Source organism: Macrobrachium nipponense, chromosome 10, assembly GCF_015104395.2.
Source record: "Macrobrachium nipponense isolate FS-2020 chromosome 10, ASM1510439v2, whole genome shotgun sequence".
NCBI classification, from domain to species: Eukaryota; Metazoa; Arthropoda; class Malacostraca; order Decapoda; family Palaemonidae; genus Macrobrachium; species Macrobrachium nipponense.
In genome coordinates, this window is record NC_087204.1 from 62015983 (window position 1) to 62035552 (window position 19570).

General features: G+C 40.9%; 1 protein-coding gene and 1 long non-coding RNA gene across 7 annotated transcripts in view; one reads left to right on the plus strand and one right to left on the minus strand.

Annotated features, from left to right (window-relative positions):
- The window catches only part of LOC135223644 (unconventional myosin-XVIIIa-like), a 1035943-nt gene that overhangs the window by 250277 nt on the left and 766096 nt on the right, over positions 1 to 19570 (plus strand). The window lies entirely within an intron of this gene.
- LOC135223647 (uncharacterized) overlaps positions 1271 to 19570 on the minus strand; it is a 123785-nt gene continuing 105485 nt past the window's right edge. Inside the window, exon 3 of the long non-coding RNA XR_010316549.1 lies at positions 1271 to 2512. This is a non-coding gene — a long non-coding RNA (uncharacterized LOC135223647). The remainder of the gene's footprint in view (positions 2513 to 19570) is intronic.

Here is a 19570-nt window from a genome sequence, read left to right on the forward strand (position 1 = left end):
TGATACAGGAACTTCTGAAACAAAGATATTTACATAAATGTATCCATTAGAATATAATAAAAAAAATTCTATAATCCTTTATCATAACCACAAATCATCACATTTGATTATAACTCAAAGTTGGGCCGGTGGTTCAAATGCAGGTGTTGTAGGTCTACCACAATTTCTTCCTTCATGCGGACCCCAGCTCGGAGATGCACGTCCACGTGCGGCTAAAAACAAAATGTTTTGTTCCTTGCGCGTCCAGTCCGGTAACGCACCTGACGCCATGCACGCTCATCATTCATGCACCGTGTGGGACCACTCGTGTTTGAACTATAACAGTTGATCGAAACGCACAAAACGCGTAGCTGTGTTGGACGCACGCGACGCGCCGCGACGGATTCGGTGGGGCCTAAGGCTAAGGCCCCACCGAATCCGTCGCGGTGCGTCGCGTGCGTCTAACACGGCTACGCGTTTTGTGTGTTTCGATCAACTGTTATAGTTCAAACACGAGTGGCCCCACACGGCGCATGAGCGTGCGTGGCGTCAGGTGCGTTACCGGACTAGACGCGCAAGGAACAAAACATTTTGTTTTTAGCCGCACGTGGACGTGCGTCTCCGAGCTGGAGTCCGCATGAAGGAAGAAATTGTGGTAGACTTACAACATCTGCATTTGAACCACCGGCCCAACTTTGAGTTATAATCAAATGTGATGATTTGTGGTTATGATAAAGGATTAAAGAATTTTTTTATTATATTCTAATGGATACATTTATGTAAATATCTTTGTTTCAGAATTTCCTGCATCAGTGTTCAGTTCACACACAATTCTACATATCTTAATTTTTGTATTAAATAAAATAAAGTGCAACTTTAATTTCGAAATCAGTAATCCCTCCCTCAGAGTTACTACAAGTTTCTTACGTTGATACGGATCTTCTGTAATTGGTATCAAATTTTGATATTCGAGATATAATGCCCTCGTGAATTAAGTCAAAGGTTTTCGGCGGCATCCGACAATATTAAAAAAAAAAACTTGTCTGGACGTTATCGTAACTTATGAAAGAGTTTTGCATATTCTTCACTCTTTCCTCATGTAAAGTTATGTCATAAGTCCAGATTTTCCTGCTGTTCAACGCCTCTAATTTGATTGACAGCACCGAGTCAGAGGAAAACCTCGCGCTATCCCTTCATAATGGCAAGTACTGGTGAAGTTTGAATTGTCCGTCTTATAACCGTCACTCGTTTGTCTGGTTGGGCCACACTCGCAGAAGACGGAGACGCTTGTAGACGGATAGCCGTGTTGGACGCACGCGACGCGCCGCGACGGATTCGGTGGGGCCTTAGCCTTAGCCTTATAGTCTGGGATAAATTCACCAATTTTTGATAATAAATTGCCTGCTACAGATTATATAAACTCAGTGAAGCAGTGCTTAAAAACAAAATGGCAAAACCTGTGGCATAGTGAAGCAGACACCAATGAATTAAAGTGCATCAAGCAGAATGTAGACTTGTGGAATACATCAGTACAAAATGAAAAATGAGCTGAAGTAATATTAACAAGATTACGAATAGGCCACACAAGACTAACTCACGAGTATTTAATGATAACTCCACAGGGGAACATCCCTCATTGCAATGTCTGCAATACAATTTTGAAAGTCAAGCATATTTTATTGAAGGCCTAATTTTTAATAGAGAAAAACATTTAGGCAGTAAATCATTATCAGAAATACTATCAGTCAGATCATTTTTCTTTATTTAGAGTACGTATTAATATTTTTAAAAAACACTTATTTGATTAATAAGATATAACATATTTATACCCTACTAAAATAGATGACTTTTGTCATTTTCATCTATTTCAGTCTTTTATAAGCTCAATTCATATTTTTAATTCCAACCTCATATATCACTTAACAATCATCCTCATTTATCATTAATTTATTATAATTCATTAACTACCATTCCATCCCATTCCACTTTGTAGACACGCATTTTATGTGTGTATTTTTTAATAATTTCCTCATGAATGTTTTCGGGCCAGCACTGTAAGAGTCTAGTTAGACCCATTGGGCTGGTAAATCCTAACTTTATAATAATTATAATAATAAGAATGTGTGGGGGTCGTTTTGGATTAGGGAATATTAATAAAATCATATGATTTGCTGTAAATGTCCGCCACGACTTACACATGTAAGGTTATGGAGTAGGAATGAAGCACTTTTGACTTACCTTGCTTTAGAAAACGGTTTACTGATTTGTTAAGGTTGCCAGAAAACCAGCCATTTTGAAAATTAAGTTTATTTACACAGAATTGAACAGCCTTAAGACAAACTGAACGGCAGATAAGCTCCATGGAGAGGGCACAGAATACTGTGTTAAATCATTCTATTATTCACAATAACATGAGAGATGGCCGAATTTACAATCTATGCAAGGCTGGTTGCCGATTATTGATGATAATATCTTCTATGGTAAGTGGGCGCTGGCAAGGAGGCAGGTGCACGGAATTCAGGGCAGTCGGAATCTGCAAAGGCATTCCAGGTTACCATCAAACGTAAAGACTTCTCTCACAAAATTTATGACTACTGCACTATGGAGGGAAATTATCTTTAAATCAAACACACTGCTGATAATATGGGGAGAAATCTTATGCTTAAGTTGAATAGCTCAATAAAAATCTTTGAACAAGTCACAATACCAGATGGTTAATTGTTAAAAGGGTGAAAATCAAAGAGAGAATCCAGGATTGATGCTGAGATTAAAACTGTTTATGATATTGCCTTGAAACTTAAATACCCAAGGACTTTTGTAGATGTGGCATAGAAAAGAGCTAGAAAAACATTTTATTTAACTAATGACAAACTTGAATTTAGTAAGCATAACATTCTAAAATTACCTTATGGTGAAACTTTTTTAGAAATTCCTAGAATTTTGAAGTTTTAACGTAAATGTTGTTTTCAGTAATATTAGTAATAAAAAATTCTAAAGATGTGGTTGCATATATGAGATTCCTTGCAAAAAGTATGATAAAATATATTACGGACAAAGAGGAAAATTCCTTTCACAACGAATTAAACAGCACCAATATTCTGTGAGAACTGGACAACTTGATGCATTCATAATAAAAAAAAAGTTGCAGATAAAGATAAGCAACAAAATTAATGTATTCAGTTTTATACATGTTTTTGAATCTCTATGGCTACGTTTTATTTTCTTTATGATTAAATCTATGTGTAAGTTTGTGACTGTGTGATATCCGATAATCCTGGATTATCTCTTTGATTTTTGCCCATTTGACAGTTAACCATCAGGTATTCTTGATCCTTTTGTTTACCTGATATAACTCTTTCCAACTGTATTTCATTCGTTCCTTGACAATGTCTTAGTAAAGACAAAAGCGCTTTGATTTCTGCATATCATTTCCCGTGCTATTCGCTTATTTAAGGAAGTCACATGCATCTACAGTAATTTTTTAATCATATATATATATATATATATTATATATATAGATATATATATTATATTGCTTAAAAATTACAGTAGATGAATGTGACCTCCCAACCTTTTTGTATTCCCTTATGACTTGTACTCACCATTTATATAGGCCCTTGTTACTGGATATCTTTAGATCCAGTTACGGGCTGCTCCAGGAGCAAGAGCCCATGTCAGCACAAGGCTGGCTTAATCTAAAACAACAGCAACAACATATCTTTAGTTGCTGTGATTGTCTTGGTAATATGATGAAAGTTCTTAGCATCTCCAGGCTCTGTGGTGGGTATTGGGGTTACCTGGACAAATTATATCTACGCTTTTATAGCGCACCCCCCTCCTTTTATCCTCTGATGCTGGCTTGGAAATGGACTTAGCAATGGATAATTCTGGTTCAAACATTGTTACGATGGAACCTTTTTCTTCTTCTGTTTTGGAAAGAAATAAAAATGCAAAATTGAATTCAAGAAACTTAAATATTCAGAAGAATAATAAAGGAAAAAGGGAGATTCTTTCTGGTATGTATGAATTAGTTTCATACAATAAGTTCATAGTTTTAAGGCTCGAAAATTATGTATTGTGGAATATCAGTGTATTTAAAACAAGTAGAGAAATTAATAACACATGTGACTATGAGCCAAAGATTCGTCCTCATCTGAACAAAGTGAAAAATTGCTTAAAATGATTACCTTAGTAGGGCGAAAAGTTGTGCGTTTCCCTCATCCTATTTATAACCAAAGTCGAGGAGTTATATTTGCTCCCAAATTGCTTTTATTGGACACAGAAGAAATTCAGCAGGAATTAGAGGAACAGAATGTGGCGAAGGTAGTCAAAATGAGAAAAAAGATGGGGGACCAGATTGTTCCCCTGGCAATGCTAATCCTCACTTTTAACAACCATAAGTTGACAAATGTTATCAAGGCAAGATGGCTAAAGTTCAAAGTCAAGCCAGAAAGAAAATAAATGAGGAACCTGCTTTATGTTATAATTGTGGCAAAGAAGCACATGGACCATGCGATGAGCCACTGTCTTGTATTAATTGTGGAGAAAATCATCCTGCATCTTAAAAGAAGTGTGAAATTTATTTTAGAGAAGGAAGTGCAAACAAAGTTATGGAGAAGATTTCTTTTAAAGAAGCCAGAAAGAAAGTACGTACTTGAACGGGAGTTACATTTTCCTCAGTAATTAAGAAGCCACATTCTAGTGTACAAGTGCCAGCTACACATGCAGTGCAATCAATCAAGCAACCATCTGCTGCAGTCACAAAGTCAAACCAGGCGGAGACAAAAAGAGGGTTGGTCTTTAAATAATCAAAATAGCACATCAATCTAGCAACCAAAAATACAGGATCCTAAATCATGTACAGCAGAGATACCAAAAGGAATATAGTCGACTTCGTCTAATGGAACTCTGTCCAGATCAGATCATAGGAAAAGAGTGAGAACACCAAAAAAAAAAAAAAAAAAAAAAGAAGATAAAAGTGAAGCTGAAAGTAGTAATGAACTTTCCTCTCGGAAATCCATTGTTTTCCAGAGTATTATCCCCAGGTTAAAACGTGTAAGAGATAATTAATTTCCAACAATATTGGATTGCAGGCTTTCAATATTGCAGTGGAACTGTCAGGGGATGCAAGCCAAATATGGATCTCTAAAAAGAAAACTTAACAATATGCATTACCCCGCAAGAGACTGTGCTTGGACAAAGATTTATGTCCAAAAGAATACATTTTTAATATTCTGATTAGTATGATGATCAAGTAGGGATTCATGTCATGGTGGAAGTGCTAAATGTTAATTAGGTGAGATACAGCTCACAAAAAATATCCACTGCAAACAAACTTACAAGTAGTGGCTGTTCAGATTTTTCTCAAAAAGAAATATACAGAAGTACCTCGAGATACGAAATTAATCCGTTCCGAGGCGCCTTTCGTATCATGAGGTTTTCGTATCTTGGACCACATTTTACATGTAAAATGGCCAATCCGTTCCAAACCCTCCAAAAACACCCCAGTAAATTTCATAATAAAGGTAAATAGACCTATAAACAATGAAATACTACAACAATTTGGACCATTCAATACGTAACTTAATAATAAAAATGCAAAACCTGTAGATAAAGTGTATATTAGTGTACAAGAAATATTATTACTGTAACGTAAAATGTGGAAGCTTACCTTTCGAGTGAGGCTATCTCCGAAAGTGGCGGCAGAGGAGGAGGACAAATGGCAGATACGTACACTTAACTTTACGAAACACATAAAAAAATGTCAGAAAAACAAACTAGACTTTACAAAACACATTAACAAAACTGTAACACTTAACTTTTAAAAATAAAATTTATTTTGCCTTTTTTTTATTTTTACATTTCTTTTTACTTTTTTATACTTTATGTAATTGCAATTTCTTCAACACCGAATGGATGCCAGTCTGTTTACGGAATTTTTCGAACCACCCATGAGAAGCCTTGAACTCTGGGGTTACCGTTAATGTCCCCTCTCCACCGTCGTCTTCGGCTTGGGCAATCAAATCGCCGAAAATAGCGCTGGCCTTCTGGCAGATTGCCGTCTCGGTTATCGTATCGCCATCGATTTCTTTGTCCTCGATCCATACAAGAAGCAGCCTTTCCATTTCATTATGCACATGGCTCCTCTTGTTGGACAAAATATTCACCACGCCCTTGGAAGGTGTAGCTGCTTTGATGGCTTCCTTCTGCTTAAGGATGGTGCCTATCGTCGACGGATTTCGGCCATATTCCTTAGCGATCACACTCAACCGCAAGCCAGCTTCATACTATTTTATTATCTCCATTTTTGTCTCCATAGAAAGCATTCTCTTCTTTCTGTGAACTTCAGTTACGTATGTAGTACGTATACTAATTAGGTTCTCACAACACGATAAAGTAGCACAACGAAATCACTAACGAATTTACGATACTAAACGAAATCGTTGGACCGAATGAACGCCGCATGCATACGATAAAGCTTTGGGTGCAAAGTGGCTGAGCGAAGGCACGCCACCATGTAAGATGCATGATGGGAGGGATGCTGTCCATTAGGAGAGAAGGATCTCATGGCTTGGCAAGCATCAGGAACCAATGGGAGAGCAGGAGGATGGTGGCGAGTCTACTAGAACCAAGATGGTGGCGCATGGCGCGAGTTTCAAAATTGTTATCGGGCGAATCTCGGACTTTCAGAAACCTTTCGTATCTTGAAAACTTTTCGTATGTAGAGCAGTAAAATTTTTCGTGTCAGCTTTCGTATCTCGAGTTTTTCGTAAGTTGAGCCTTTCGTATCCCGAGGTACCACTGTACCATATGTTCACTGTATTTACCTCCAAATAGAACAGTAGGGAAAAAGACCCCATTTCAGCTCAACCTCTACACCCAACCCCCAGTTCAGCTCAACCTCAATACCTGACCCCCAGTTCGGCTCACAGGAGATGAACCCCTTAAGCTTTCCTTTATTTGAACCTCACTTATGTTGACCATTAACGACTCCACGGGAAAACCACCAAATATTTCACTCTAGTTCAAAAAAGAACCTCAAAATGGCTCATGAGGAGAGTAGGGAAAAAGACCCCATTTCGGCTCAACCTTAAGACCTGACCCCCAATTCAGCTCACAGGAGATAAACCCCATAAGTTTGCCTTTATTTTAACCCCACGTATGTTGACCATTAACGACTCCACGGGAAAACCACCAGATATTTCACTCTAGTTCAGAAAAGAACCCCAAAATGGCTCATGAAGAGAATAGGGTATATATAACTCCACGGGAAAACCAAAAATTTTAAGTCCCTTAACCTAACCTAACCTAACCCACTGAGTAAAAAAATTCTAAGTCCCTTAACCAAACCTAACCTAACCTAACATCTCCATTCAAATTCAGATAAGCACCTGATAAACACCCACAACAGTCACCCTTTCCCTGTGACTTGGCTGATAAGCTCTCCCACTATTTCTCTGTGACTCACTGCCAGGTGCGCATGTCATATCATGATGATGCGCATTCACATACAACACACAACACGACACAACTATCACAGCTCAATAATCCGTCTCCATGTCCAGTGCCATACTCACACACACACGCACACACACACACACACAAATACAAATACACATGACACAATATACCACTTTAGTGAAACCTCATATGAGGGTGATGAAAGACGATTGTAACCACCTGCACACACATGCACTGATAATTCCACAGGTTTCACTGACGTGAGTTAATCCCCGAGACCCGATGTGAAAAGACATTTACGATTGCTACCGCCAGTATATTAACTCGAACAGCAGCAAGACCCACATCAGTTCGCCAACAGGTTGCTCTACGCCACAACATCTCCACAAGCAGACATGGGTAATTCCACCAGCAACAGCGGCAATGAAACTACGAGTGACTGCTTCATTGAAATTCCTTTGCCGTGGCATATATATACAGCACCGAAGGCTCGGACTAGCCAGAGGACTGCAGAGTCTGCTGTCAACGTAGAAAGAAGAGGAGCGAGCAGGGGTGGAAACACCCGACCCGGGACGATCTTTAACAGGAGGTGCAGCAAGGAGCGTCACTCCCCAGAATGGTGAAAATAATTCATTTTATTTAGAAGTTTGTCGAGATGTGACACACTGTAAAAAGAAAAAAATGCACATCGTCGCCAATGCATTTACATATAAAACAACCATTTTATTTTGATTAAATTCTCTACTTGTTATTCCTATTTTTTGCAAGTTCCACCATGAACACTGTAACAGCTCTACCGTAATGTTAACAGCATCAGTGCAGGCGGTGAAGACAGCAGTGGGGGAGGCAGGGTAAACACAGGTGCGGGTGATGCATACATTCCTCTTAACGTGCAGAGATGGGCGAATTTTCCCATGAATGCTAAAACCTTTACAGTGTTCCCCCTGTATTCGCGTTCTCCGGATTCGCGGACTCACACATTCGCGGATTTTTCTTTGGAACCTATCTAGAAATTATTCGCGGACGGACTCGCCCATTCGCGGAATTTTCCGACGAAAATAATCACTAATTAGTGTATTTTGATGTTGATTTTCATGACTAAATACATTTTTATGATACAAAAATGATTTACTAATTATAAGTTTAAATATCACTTAATAAAAATAATAATTCTCTCTCTCTCTACTACAAAGATGTATGTTTTTTGTATGATAAATAAATGATTTACTATTTTCAAATATTAATATTAATTTATACAGCAATAATATCAATTCATTAAAGAAAATACCAGTGAATTAGTAAGATTTTAGCTTATAATTTTAAAAAATTATGGAAGAATGAAGGAAATCCCAGTCAGATTCTTTCTCTAACTCCAGGTACTAAAACTCAGATATACGTATCAAGTTAAGTGACCGGAGGGGGAAGGAGCTGATTTGTTGCTGCCATCAACTGCTCATGAGATTTCCATCTCTCTCTCTCTCTCTCTCTCTCTCTCTCTCTCTCTCTCTCTCTCTCTCTCTCTCTCTCTCTACTGAGATGAGAGATTTTTATGGTACATATATGTTTATTAATATTTTAAAATAATAATAATAATAACAACTGTAATTACAAAAATCATATGTGAAAGTACTACGATAATCTCTCTCTCTCTCTCTCTCTCTAAAGCGAGGTATGTTTTTTGGATGATGATTTACTAATTTTCAAATATCAATATTAATGTAAACAGCAATAATATAAATTCATTAAAGAAAATACTAAAGTGAATTAGCAAGATTTTAGTTTATAAATAAAAAGAATTACGTAAGAATGAAAGAAAATGCACTGTATCCCGCATCTTTCTCTTGGAGCTCCAGTAGCAAGCCGAGTTGGCTGGGGTCCAACAACTATGTTGCCATAACTCAGGATAATGTACTCTCTCTCTCTCTCTCTCTCTCTTTTACTGAGATGAGAGAATTTCTATGGTACATGTGTTGTTTATTAATATTTTTGCATAATAATAATAATAGTAATATAACTATATTCAAAATTCATATGTGATAGTATTTTAAAGAAGTACAATAATCTATCCACTTCACTCTTTTAAATAAGGACAACCCTCTCTCTCTCTCTCTCTCTCCACGAGATATAGCATGCGCTAGTGGTAACTCTCGCCCTCTGTTTGGGCTGGAAGTGTATGTATAAGTATATCTTTATGGTAAAACAATAATATACAGTACTAGTTTACAAATAATATTACGTTTAATGAGATTAATCAGTAACAATAACATTCTCTCTCTCTCTCTCTCTCTCTCGTCTCTCTCGGTCTTCTCCTCTCTCTCTCTATCTCTCTCTCTGCTATTGGCTGTTTATATATTTCTGATGGTAAAATGTTTAAGATTACTTTAAAATGATATTAATAATACCAATTCAATGGTATATTTGATGTAGGATAATACTTTAAGTAGACATTTGGTATTTGTGATTTCACATTACATTGTTCCCTTGTAAAAAGAAAATGGATGTCTCAAATAGTAACAGTATGAAAGAAAACGTGCATGACTGAATACTTATGGGGGGACTGAATTATTTTCACATACGTTACTAAGTCATTCAGTACGTACATAGTATGTATTTATGTATAAACATAAAATGTAAGATTTACTTTAAAATAGTATTAATAATATTTCAAAGATTAATATGAACCATAATAAGATATTTTATGTATATTTGATGAAGGATGGTCTTTAAGGGATACTTTGGTGTTTGCATGTTCAAGATAGGTAGTTTATGAGCATTTTTAGAGGGGGGTTCCAAACATTCGCGGATTCTAACTATTCGCGGGGGGGTCTGGTACGCATCCCCCGCGAATACGGGGGGACCACTGTACACCTCCACCTCCTTTACCCCCTGTTGGGGATGAGCGTGCTAAGAAGAAGAAGGGAGAACCGCTAATTTTGAATGTGCTCAACCCGAAGTTACCCACAAAAGAGTAAATCCCTACCTGAACTAGTGTTATTCCTATATTGTTCAGAGATCATCAGATACTGTATGTAACATCCCTAGTTAATCATCTGCAAAATTCAGGCGCGATTGAATGGAATGAAGAAGGAGACCTGTCCCACCTGCTTAACGTATATAACATTTTAGATGTGAATAGAGAATTTCAAGCGAATAAGAGGACAGATGCTAGCAACATAACCAGTTATAATTTTTTAATCGGACATGGAGGTATTAGTGAGCGGATGGTGAGAAATACCGCTATAAAAAGACAGATAGAAGCATGGCACAATTTGGTTGAGAAAGGAAGTAGCAGAACAATGAAGAACAGGGTAACAAAGAAAATGGGGGATGTTTGGCTGCCGTATTAATGAATCACGAAATTATCAGAGGTGGACCTGTTCATTCCTGTGGGTGTGATAAACTTTCGAAGGGGGCAGTTGTATCAGCATATCGCAAAATGATCAGATGAACCTGTTCAATCGTGTGGGCACGATAAAGTTTCGAAGGGGTCCTGAGCTTAGCATGAATCACGGCGATGGGGAGGAGAGGACGTGGAAACCCTGGCAAGTTTAAGAGTGCATTAGCATAGTATTTAGGCTCACTGAGTGTTCATGTGCCCACTGCCATTCCCTGTTCGAGATGGCTTTTTCATCCTGCAAGCTGGTTTTGGGGAGTTTATCTGAGACCACTAACTGTGTAACATGTCAAAATTAGTTGAAGACATCGTGAGGGTTTGCCCCTATGCTGACATCGCAGGTCATCGTTACAACATCCGGGACTAGTTCTGCTTCACTCCATCACCGTGGGAGAGAAGGTACCGCCGTCCTGACAGCACCTGAAGGAGAGAATACGTTTGATGCTGAAGAACCCGACCTTCCCATCATCATCACGTTCTTAACCCAATATGAAATTGGTGCGCCCGTGGAAGACAATGAATTGGCCAATCGAATATGCACGAATACCCCCCCATATTCGCGTTCTCTGGATTCGCGGACTCACACATTCGCGGATTTCTCTCGGGAACATTTCCCCGCATTATTCACGGAAAATTTGCATATTCGCGGTATTTTTCTATGAGAAATATTCACAAATTCCTGGTTTTTTATCAGTTTCATCATAAAATGCACTTTTTGTAATAAAACTATTTAAAAAACCAAGTATCAAAATTTTTAGTGGGTTTTTCTTGAGTTTTAATTAACAAAATAGGCTGTTTTCACATAAGTGACTTACCAAACAATTACATTAGCTGTACGCTTTCTTACCTGGCAGTCGAAAATTCAAATTCCTGGCAGCAGTAGCGCCATTGTTCGTGTAGGTGATACAGATCCCGCCCACTTTCGGGAATACCTGGTACTGCTGAGCTTAAGACTTCAATTCGTTTTCTGCCGGCCACGGGGTAACACCGGTGGTTTGTGTTGCAGTCTACTTTCGTCGCCATTGAGGATTTTTTCTTTTTGGTGATCTACAATTTCTTGGTTGGCTTCTTTGCTTCATCAGTTAGCTGCCTAGTTATTAACGATTTATTACGAAGATGTCTGATGCTAGTTCTTCTTCAATTAGGTTTTGCAGCAGTGGTTGCAAAACTGGATTAGCCAAACTATGTTATGATCTGCACTCCAAATGTGTTAAATGTAGGAGTCAGTGCTGTAGCAAGGAATTAACTTGTGATGAGTGCCGTAGTTTAGATGAACAAGGTTGGAAGACTTTTCAAGCTCATTTGGATAAGATGGACAAAGATAGGAAAAGGAAAGCAGCTCTTAGAGCAGGTAGTAAAACTAGAGTAGAGACAACTCCCGTGCCTTCAGAGGCAAACAAACCATCACTATCTTCTCCACTTATATAGAATATTTCACCTATTGATAGTCCTCCAACTTCAGTACCAGTTACTCCAGACCAGGTATCCCATTTTTCCGATCCCAACACCATTTCCTTGTTAGAGTCCAATATGGGCAAGAAATTTGAGTTCTTGGCAAAATCTGTTATAGATTTGGGTATGTCGTTTCGTGCATTCGTAGAGAAGTCAAGTGAAAAGGCCAGTGTTAGGCCAAGTGTCAGTGTCGTGTCCGAGGAGGCGGCTGTCCGTTCCCCCTGTTCTCCTAGACGAAGGTCACTGTCATACTCCCCAGCTCCTGGGAGAAGACATATTGGAGGTCGAAGGGAGACTGGGGGAGTTTGCCCACGGTCAGTTGCCGACTCCGTCGACGTAGTCAACTTGCGAGTGTCCAGAAAACGCCGCTGGAAAGGCGTAGATATCAGTGACGCGCAGTTGTCGTCTGACTCGGAAGTGCAGTCGCCTGTGTCGAGGCAAAAAGTGTGGTGTGATTTAGTGTCGCGTCCGTTGAAGAGACATGCCCAGCGTACGAGAGGGATGTCGCCGCCTGTTAAGAAATCCAAGGAGCACTGGAGTCCACAACCTTCCTGCAGTTTTGCACCGGACCAGTTTTTCCAGGAAGATCATCAGTCCTCTTCGGACAGCGTAACTTCGGATGGAGTCAGGTGCTCACGTGTGTCACAGCGCTCGCTCGCTTGCGAGACTGCCTCGCCTCGTTGTGTATTGATAGGAGTTCATTCGCCTCGAGGAGTTTCGACTTGTTCGCCCCATTCGTCTCAAGCTGTTTCGACTCGTTCGCCTCATTCGCCTCAAGCTACTTCGACTCGCTCGCCTCATACGTCTCGAGCTGTTTCGACTCGTGCGCCTCATTCGCCTCGAGTTGCTTCGACTCGTTCACCTCATATGTCTCGAGCTGTTTTGACTCGTGTGCCTCATTCGCCTCGAGCTGCTTCGACTCATTCGCCTCATACTTCTCGTGTTGTTTCAACTCCCCGTTGTTCGTTTTCGAAGAAGAGCCGTACGACAGCCACGACTTCGTCTTCGCCTACGGATGATGCGAAGGCCAAACCCCTGCTAGAGGATTCTGCTTTGGGTTCCTTTAAACATCAACTTCAAGAATTGATGGTCTTTTTAAAGAAGACAACGAGCCAGACGGAAGAGGAAGATGGGGTATCGGCCATCCTGTCGGAAGAGGAAACTCAAGACCAGGATGCGAAGCCCTCTTCTGCTTATTCTAGTCTGTTAAGGTTTCTTTTACAGACTTATCCGGATTTTTTTTTAACCTGCTTCGCCGTCTTCACCTCCGTTGATGTTTGTGAAGGATAGGAGATCAGCGCCTTCTGGGTTACCGAAACTAGTTCTTTCTCAGTCCTAAAAGAAAGCACTGAAGGAAGTAGAAGAGTGGCTTGCTAAGAAGAGGGAGTCAGGCAAGGCTTCGTTCGCTTTTCCTCCATCGAAGCTACAGAATAAAACCTACAGGTTTTATGCGACAGGAGAAGTTCCTTCTTTGGGGGTTTCTGCCTCCTCCCAAGGAGACTTCTCTGGTCTTGTGGACTCAAACAGAAGAGCAGCGTTCTCGGCTGTGAAAATGTTGTTCTCTTCACCCGAGTTGGATCACCTGGTGAAGAACTTATACAAGTTGATCGAAGTCTTCAGTTTTCTGGATTGGACTATTGCAGCATTAGCCAGAAAAATTGAAGATTGCCAGTCTCTAGGTGAGGAATTTTCTGCCGACTGGCTCAATTTGTTGTCCTGTGCGGACAGGGCAGTGAGAGACAGTTCAGGGGAATTGGATGCCCTATTCACTATGGGAGTACTAAAGAAGAGAGAACAGTGGTGCTCCTTCACATCTCGAGGAGTAACCACGAACCAAAAATCGGCTTTGTTGTTCTCCCCCCTGAGTAAATCTCACCTGTTTCCAGAAGAAACCATTAAACGTGCTGTGGGACCTCGAGAAAAAGTCCACCAGTGATCTTCTCTTTCAGTCAGCGAGAAGACCTAAGGAACCTCCAGCGATAGGAGCCAAAGCTTCTCCTCTACAAAAACATCCCTTTCGAGGAGGTAAATCGAGGTGGTAGCAGAGACCAAGGACAAATCTACAAACCACCTCCAAGTCTACCAAGAAACCTTCCTTTAAGACAGAGAAATGACCGGAAGGTCCTTCACACACCTGTGGGGGCAAGACTCCACGACTACTGGGAGGAATGGAGTCGAAGAGGAGCAGAACAGTGGGTAATTTAGGTGCTTCGAGAGGGATATGTGATCCCTTTTACGCAGGATCCACCACTGTACAATACACCTGTCTGTTTGACAGCATACTTGACAGGATCAACAAGAGGTTTGGCTTTAGCCAAAGAAGTAGAAGGGCTCATCAACAAAGAGGCCATAGAGGAAGTAACAGATACAAACTCCCCAGGGTTTTACAACAGGCTCTTCGTAGTCCCCAAAGCATCGGGGGATGGAGACCTGTGTTGGACATAAGAGCTCTGAACCTCTTCGTCTGGAAGACGAAATTCCGAATGGAAACCAGTCGATCGGTAATGTCAGCCATCCAACCGGGCGACTGGATGGTATCTCTTGACATGAAGGATGCATACTTCCATGTCCCCATCCATCAGGACTCCAGGAAGTTCCTGAGATTCGTCTTCAATAAGAGAATCTTCCAGTTCAGAGCCCTCTGCTTCGGTCTGTCAACCACCCCTCAAGTATTTACTTGGATTCTCGCTCCTCTGGGAAAGTGGCTGCATTTGATGGGGATCAACACAGCTTTTTACTTAGATGACTGGCTCCTGAGAGCCAGATCCAGGCGTCAGTGTGTGAAAGACTTGGAGAAGACACTTTCTTTGACACAACAATTGGGTATCATAGTAAACACGGAGAAGTCCCAATTGATTCCAACTTAGAGGAATCTCTATTTAGGGATGATACTAGACTCTCTAGCTTTTTGGGTTTTTCTCTCCCCGAAGAGGATAGAGTCCTGCCTGTCAACAGTCCAGCAATTTCTGGTTCGCCTGTCCTGCTCAGCGCTCGAATGGATGAGCCTACTCGGGACCCTGGCTTCAGTGGAGAGTTTTGTCAGGTTAGGACGCCTACACATGAGGCCACTTCAGTTCTTCCTGAAAGCAAATTGGTCTCGGAAGACACAGTTGGACTCACTAGTTTTCCGCCTGACGGAAGAGATAAAGATGGATCTTCGTTGGTGGCTTTCGAGGGAAAGATTACAAGAAGGAATCTCCCTAGTGGTGTCGAACCCCGACCTGCAGTTCTTCTCAGACGCCTCAGACAGCGGATGGGGAGCCCTCTTAGGAGACGAGAGTGTCAGGTCTGTGGACAGAACAAGAAAAGACCTTGCACATCAATGGGAAGGAATTGAAGGCCATCCTCTTAGGGCTACAAGCATTTGACCATTTAGTTATAGGAAGAAATGTAGCGGTCTACTCGGACAATACCACAGCATTGTTATATATACGGAAGCAGGGAGGGACCCACTCGTTCTCTCTCAACAAGATAGCCGTAGATCTCCTCACCTGGACGAACGAGAAGAGGATCACCCTTTTTCCAAGATTTGTGCAAGGGAGAATGAACGTACTTGCAGACGAACTGAGTCTGGTAAATCAGGTGTTACCAACAGAATGGACTCTGAATGAGAGAGAGTGTCAGGACCTCTGGAAGCTTTGGGGAAGACCATCAATAGATCTGTTTGCCACATCGAGGAACAATTGCCTTCCCATTTTCTATTCTCCGATTCCAGAACCACTAGCGTGGAGAACAGATGCGATGCTGCTAGATTGGACAGGACTGAACGTTTACCAGAATGTGACAATGACCCTAGTGGCGCCATTCTGGCACAGGAAAGAGTGGTTCCCAGACCTTCTCAATCTGCTGGTGGATTTTCCCAGACTACTTCTACAAAATCCATCGCTTCTCAGACAACCCCATTTCAACCGATATCACCAAGGGTTGTCCGCTCTGGCCCTGACAGGATTCAGACTGTCAGGAACCAAGTCAGAGCAAAGGGTTTTCGTGAAGGGTGACAGAGGCTATTGCTAGCTGCAGAAGAAGCTCTTCTGCCAAGCTCTACCAGTCCAAGTGGAGAGTTTTTAGGTCATGGTGCAGATGACATAGCATCTCTTCTTCTGAGACAATTATAACAGAAATTGCAGAATTTTTGTTATTTCTGAGGGACACCAAGAAATTGGCCACTTCAACTATTAAAGGATATAGGGCCATGCTTTCATCGGTTTTCAAGCATAGAGGCCTCGACATTTCATCAAATCAGGACATCAGTGACCTGATCAGATCCTTTAGTTCCTCCAAGATTTTCAAGCCTGTAAAGTGGAATGGAACTTGGATGTAGTTTTAAGGTGGCTCAACGGCCCCCAAATCGAACCATTGAATTCTGCAACCTTGAGGGACGTAACTAGGAAGACACTATTCCTAGTCGCCTTAGCCACAGCGGGAAGAGTAAGCGAGTTGCAGGCGATGAGTAAGGAAGTGGGTTTCACCCAGGGCAATGCAGTTTGCTCTTATGTAACAGATTTTCTCACTAAAAATGAGGATCCTTCGAATCCTTGGCCCCGTTCTTTCAAGATAAAGAACCTAACGGACTTAGTCGGGTCGGAAGATGAGGAACGTACATTGTGTCTAGTCAGAGCCATCAGACACTACCTGACTAGGACAGAAACTGTGAGAGGAGAATCGAGCCGACCCTGGTGCTCGGTGGAAGACCCGTCTTGGCCTCTTTCAAAAAATGCAATGTCTTTTTTCCTGAGGAGTTTGATCCGAGAAGCGCATGCCCAAACTCAGGAACATGCTCTTAGGGTGATGAAAGTGAAGACGCATGAGATTCGTGCAGTAGCTACGTCATTGGCTTTCAGAAAGAATGTCTCTATCCTCCATTATGCAAACTACGTTCTGGAGGTCGAAATCGGTGTTTGCATCTCACTATTTGAAGGAGGTAGAAACTACTTACGAAAACTGCTTTAGATTGGGACCGTTGTCAGTAGCGGGAATGGTGTTGGGAGAGGAAGCATAGGGGGACTCGGTTTTTTCCCTCTACTATCTCCTCGCCTTGAATTTGAGGTTTTTTGAGTTTGTGGGAAGCCTGGGGGTACATGTACCTGAAGTACCCACCAGTCCTTATATCTGGTTAACGGCACCATATGGTTTTTAGTGTAGGTGATGGTTTTTTGTATGGTTTTTTTATCTGGTCTTTTCGCCCAGGGCAAGGGCAAATCATTGTTGTTTTTTGTCAATCATCGGTGAACTTCCATGATTGCAAAAATCCCACCATTAGTAGGGACGACCCTGGCCTTTACTGCCACGTCTCCTACATGTGATGAGAGCGCCGACCAGAGGCAGTATCTACCTGTAGCTGCTCTCTCACAAGGTAAGGTACTGCAGACATTATATATAATGTGAGCACATGACTTATTTTTATTCAGAAAAGCTTCCCATATACCCACCTTCCGGGTAATGTGGAGTTGGCTAATGTAATTGTTTGGTAAGTCACTTTTGTGAAAATGATATTTTAATGATAAAATAAGGTTTCACATATACTTACCAAACAATTACATAATCAGATCTCTCCCTCCTCCCCACAGATGGACGTTGCGGCTCAACGAATTGAAGTCTTAAGCTCAGCAGTACCAGGTATTCCCAAAGTGGGCAGGATCTGTATCACCTACACGAATAATGGCGCTACTGCCGCCAGGAATTTGAATTTTCGACTGCCAGGTAAGAAAGCGTACAGCTAATGTAATTGTTTGGTAAGTATATGTGAAACCTTTTTTTATCATTAAAATATCATTTTTAGCATTTTTATAGGGGTTCCAACTATTCGCGGGTTCTAACTATTCATGGGGGGGTCTGGTACACATCCCCCGCGAACTAGGGAGGGACTACTGTAATGTATTCTAAAAATGAAGACCATGTGGAAAGGTTGCGGAACAATACGAGAGAAATGAGATACATCCACTTCTATACAGGGTTGAAGAGTTTAAAAATTCAATTTAAAAAAGTATCATTTGAAGATGTGAAATATGTCCTATTCCCCGCAGGGATAAGACAAAGTGGTCGCATGAACTGTGTCTGGTTAAACCAGTACCTATCTGTGATTATCTCCTTTGGCGAGGAGATGAAGCGCCACAGAAAGGTCACTTGTATAGTTGTCAGTGAAATCAGTTTTATCCTTCGTGGAAGATAAGTGTGTGGGAGATGTGCAGTTGAAGGATTCATTTTCCAAATTGAGACTTTTGGAAGTGATGGACACTAAGCATAGATGTGTGACTCTTTTATGTAAAACAAAAGCAAAAAATGTTTGCCAACCTGTACATGTACATGTGTATGTATGTTCCATTATTTTGTATAATAAATACAATTAATTTTTTCATACTCTTATTCATCCCTTATGACCTCAGTAGCATGTATTACCAGCATTGTGTGTTCAGTATGTGTAGTGATCACATCGTATATGTGAATAGTGGGGTATGCCTAGATTTATTTCCCGAAAACCGATCGTGTAAATTTATAAACAGGTTAGCCACTCCCATAGCTCTTATCAAAAGATGTAGAATATGAATTAGGTGTCATAGGGGTCACACTCCCAAACGAATACTACGCCATCACACCAGAAGGTGAAGATTTCATACTTCAGTTTAAAGTCATCTTTAATCCGAGTTCGACAACTCGCTCATATGCTTTCACGTATGTTCCCGCTGTTGGCTTATTAGCGGGGGCTATGAATAGATTGACTAGAGCACTCAATACAGACATTACAGAACAACTGGGGAAAGATATTAAGTTTATTGAAGGTAAAAGCGTGTCTTGCACCCTTCATATAAGACCTAGATGAGTGAAATTATGTGCAGTACTTCACCAGTATGACAGGTGAACACGTTATATATGTGAGCAGTATAGTATGCTTGGACAAGTACATGAATAACTCAGCGTCCGGGTTTGTGGATAGGTTACCTGCTCCTATATTCCTACTGAATATAAGCGAATATGAAGTGGGTCTAGCTTTGATCATGAAGATGAAGAATTCTCCCTCCAGTTTGTTACTAAACGCAGTAAAAATAATAAGCACGCCTATACCCATAGACCGACGATGGATGTGTTAGCAGGGGACATGAAAAGACTGGTGAGGGCGCTTAACAAGGATATTTTTGAACATTTACAAGTATATTTTGATAGCGAATACAAAAATTTGTCAACAGTAACAATGTACTTGGTTGGGATGAAGACAGCAGGAGAATTATTATCCCTCACATTAAGAGAGGGAAGATTGGGGTGGGGGACGTTAAAAGTGTGTCCGTAAAA